This window comes from Rhinopithecus roxellana, chromosome 13, assembly GCF_007565055.1.
Source record: "Rhinopithecus roxellana isolate Shanxi Qingling chromosome 13, ASM756505v1, whole genome shotgun sequence".
In the NCBI taxonomy this organism is placed as follows: domain Eukaryota; kingdom Metazoa; phylum Chordata; class Mammalia; order Primates; family Cercopithecidae; genus Rhinopithecus; species Rhinopithecus roxellana.
In genome coordinates, this window is record NC_044561.1 from 18347878 (window position 1) to 18352264 (window position 4387).

Consider the following 4387-nt stretch of genomic DNA (forward strand, 5'->3'; position numbering starts at 1 on the left):
AGTTTTGTTTAGGCAGATTTATTTTGTTTTTGTCTTTGGTCCTAAGGCATGGACCTTATTCTAGCACTTAGTCCTTACTCCTGACGCATGGTCTTTTGAGGATCTCAACTGAATGCCCAAGATGTTCGGCATGTTCTTTTCACTCTGGCTGGATTTGAACTCCCGCATGTCCCACCACTGAGCAAACTCTGGTATCTCTTTTCAGCTGTCAATCCTGCAACAGTTGTTCTCTGCTGGGCCTCGCAGAGTCTCACTCTGTACATGCATAGCCTACAGCCCAGCCTTTTTTGGCCACAGATGCAAGAGGAATTCCCATGTAAACCTAACCTCCCCCTCCCCCTCCCCCTCCTCCCTGTCACTCCTCTCCCCTCCCCCTCTCCCTCCCTTCCCCTCCCGTCCAGAGTCTTATTCTGTTGCCCAGGTTTGAGTGCAATGGCACCATCTCAGCTCACTGCAACCTTCACCTCCCAGGTTCAGGTGATTCTCCTGCCTCAGCCTCCCAAGTAGCTGGGATTTCAGGCATGTGCCACCATGCCCAGCTAATTTTTGTATTTTTAGTAGAGACGGGGTTTCACCATGTTGGCCAGCATGATGTCCAACTCTTGACCTCAAGTGATCAGCCTTCCAAAGTGCTGAGATTACAGACTGCATGTAAACTTCTGTCTCTTCCCACTCCCGGTGGTGCTGCTCCCTTCTTTTCTGTACCCTGTCCTGCACATTCCAGCTACTTCAGCAACCCCAAGCACTGATTTCTGCCTCTGCAGCTCAGAAAGAATACTTCTTTGCTTGGAATCCACTTTCCTCCACTGTAATTTGGAAATTGTCCCCAGGCAGAAAGCCAGGACAAACATGGGGTTCATCTTTTCTATTTCCCTTTTTCTCAAGGATCATAGTCTATTTTGCCTTTTTTTCAATAACTGAAAACATCTGCCTCTGATTTTCTCTAGTTTTATAGTTGTTTAAGATTGTTGGGCCAGGCGCGGTGGCTGACACCTGTTATCCCAGCACTTTGGGAGGCTGAGGTGAGTGGATCACTTGAGGTCAGGAGTTTGAGACCAGCCTGGCCACATGGTGAAACCCCATATCTACTAAAATACAAAAAAATTAGCTGGGCATGGTGGCACACGCCTGTAATCCCAGCTACTTGGGAGGCTGAGGGAGGAGAATCTCCTGAACCTGGGAGGCAGAGGTTGCAGTGAGCCGAGGTCGTGCCACTGCATTCCAGCCCGGAGGACAGAGCAAGACTCTGTCTCAAAAAAAAAAAAAAAAGGTTGTTGGATGAGTTCATCATCACTGAGAGTGGAAGTCCTACTTTCACTTTCATTATGTAAGCATCTTTTTAGAAATATAATTGACATATAATAAATTGCTCATACTTAAAGTGTACAATTTGATGAGTTTTGACGTATGTGTATACCCATGGAACTATTAGCATAATGAAGAAATGAAGATAAGGCTCCTCCTGTTCTTTAAAATTGGAGACAACTGACTGTGCGTGGTGGCTCACACCTGTAATCCCAGCAGTTTGGGAGGCCAAGCCAGGTGGACCACTTGAGGTCAGGAGTTCGAGGCCAGCCTGGCCAACATGGTGAAACCCTGTCTCTACTAAAAAAAAAAAAAAAAATACAAAATTAGCTGGGTGTGGTGGCATGCACCTGTAATCCCAGCTACTCGGGAGGCTGAGGCAGGAGAATCACTTGAACTCAGGAGGCAGAGGTTGCAGTGACTTGAGATGGTGCCATTGCACTCCAGCCTGGGCAACAAGAGTGAGACTCCGTCTTAAAACAAACAAACAAACAACAACAACAAAAATAAGACTCAGCTATAAAACCATCTAAGCCTGATGCCTTTTAAAATGAATACCTACTTTTCTAATTTATTTTATTTCTATTTTATTTTATTTTGTTTTATTTATTTATCTATCTATTTTTGAGATAGAGTCTAGCTCTGTCACCCAGGCTGGAGTGCAGTGGCGCCATCTTGGCTCACCCAACCTCCACCTCTCCAGTTCAAGTGATTCCTGTGCCTCAGCCTCCCGAATAGTTGGGACTACAGGTGCAAGCCACGAGACCTGGCTAATTTTTGTCTTTTTTTTTTTTTCTTGAGACGGAGTCTCGCTCTGTCGCCCAGGCTGGAGTGCAGTGGCCGGATCTCAGCTCACTGCAAGCTGCGCCTTCCGGGTTTACGCCATTCTCCTGCCTCAGCCTCCCGAGTAGCTGGGACTACAGGCGCCCGCCACCACGCCCGGCTAATTTTTTGTATTTTTTTAGTAGAGACGGGGTTTTACCGTGTTAGCCAGGATGGTCTCGATCTCCTGACCTCATGATCCGCCCGTCTCGGCCTCCCAAAGTGCTGGGATTACAGGCTTGAGCCACCGCGCCCGGCCAATTTTTGTCTTTTTGATAGAGACAGGGTTTTGTCATGTTGGCCAGTCTGGTCTTGAACTCCTGATCTCAGATGATCTACCCGCCTCAGCCTCCCACAGTACTAGGATTAGAAGTGTGAGACACCATGTCTGTCTCCTAATTTCTTTTATAGTTATTAGTGTATTTACGTCTTCTCAGGAAAATTGTAACATTTTATTTTTTTTAAAAATAAGGAAGTCACTATTTCTCCTATATTTTATTTCTTTCTTTTTTGTTTTTTTTTTTTTTTTTGAGACGGAGTCTCGCTCTGTCTCCCAGGCTGGAGTGCAGTGGCCGGATCTCAGCTCACTGCAAGCTCCACCTCCCAGGTTTACGCCATTCTCCTGCCTCAGCCTCCTGAGTAGCTGGGACTACAGGCGCCCGCCACCTCGCCCGGCTAGTTTTTTGTATTTTTTTAGTAGAGACGGGGTTTCACCGTGTTAGCCAGGATGGTCTCGATCTCCTGACCTCGTGATCCGCCTGCCTCGGCCTCCCAAAGTGCTGGGATTACAGGCTTGAGCCACCGCGCCCGGCCTCTTTCTTTCTTTCTTTTTTTTTTTTGAGACGGAGTCTTGCTTTGTCACCTAGGCTGGAGTGCAGTGGCGCAATCTCGGCGATATCTCCCTGCATGAGCCACCATGCCTGGCCCTATTCTTTTCTTTTCTTTTCTTTTCTTTTCTTTTTCTTTTTCTCTTTTCTTTTCTTTTCTTTCCTTTTTCCTTCCCTTCCCCTTCCTTTTCTTTCCTTTTTTCTTTTCTTTTTTTGAGACAGAGTCTCACTCTCACCCAGGCTAGAGTGTGATGGCACGATCTTGGCTCATGGCAACCTCCGCCTCCCAGGTTCAAGTGATTCTCATGCCTCAGCCTCCCAAGTAGCTGGGACTACAGGTCGAGCCACCATGCCAGGCTAACTTTTGTATTTTTAGTACAGACGGGGTTTTGCCATATTGCCCAGGCTGGTGTCAAACTCCTGGCCTCAAGCAATCCCCCTCTGCCTCAGCCTCCCAAAGTGCTGGGATTACAGGTTTCCCTAGATTTTCTAAGTATATGGCACAGAGTTACACATAATAACCTTTTGTAATTCTTTTTTTTTCGAGACAAGATCTTGCTCTGTTGTCCAGGCTGGAGTGCAGTGACGTGATGTCGGCTCACTGCAGCCTCCGCCTCTTGGGTTGAAGCAATTCTCGTGCCTCAGCCTCCCAAGTAGCTGGGACTATAGGCGTGTACCACCACACCCGGTTAATTTTTGTACTTTTAGTAGAGATGGGGTTTCACCATGTTGACCAGACTGGTCTTGAACTCCTGACCTCGTGATCTGCCCATCTCAGCCTCCCAAAGTTCTGGCATTACAGGCCTGAGCCACCACACCTGGTCCCTCTTGTGCCTTTAAGAGTAAGTCCTATTCTTAGGACAACCCTCCTAAACTGAGAGAGAGACTACTGTGTGCCCTGCCAGATGGAATTTTTTTTTTTTTTTTTTTTTTTTTTTTGAGACGGAGTCTCGCTCTGTTGCCCAGGCTGGAGTGCAGTGGCCGGATCTCAGCTCACTGCAAGCTCTGCCTCCCGGATTTACGCCATTCTCCTGCCTCAGCCTCCCAAGTAGCTGGGACTACAGGCGCCCGCCACCTCGCCTGGCTAGATTTTTGTATTTTTTAGTAGAGACGGGGTTTCACCGTGTTAGCCAGGATGGTCTTGATCTCCTGACCTCGTGATCCGCCCGTCTCGGCCTCCCAAAGTGCTAGGATTACAGGCTTGAGCCACTGCGCCCGACCTGGAATTTTTTTTTTTTTTTTTTTAAAAACATTCTTACAGCTGGGCACAGTGGCTCAGGCCTGTAATCCCAGTACTTTGGGAGGCTGAGGCTGGTGGATCACCTGAGGTCAGGAGATAGAGACCAGCCTGGACAGCATGGTGAAACCCTGTCTCTACTAAAAATACAGAATTAGCCGGGTGTGGAGGTGTGCATCTGTAATCCCAGCTACTC

General features: G+C 47.8%; 1 non-coding gene across 1 annotated transcript; it reads right to left on the bottom strand.

Annotated features, from left to right (window-relative positions):
• Nucleotides 1-3771: 3771 nt before the first annotated feature.
• LOC115893060 lies at nt 3772-3924 on the bottom strand. Its single transcript, XR_004053016.1, has one exon.
• Nucleotides 3925-4387: the final 463 nt, after the last annotated feature.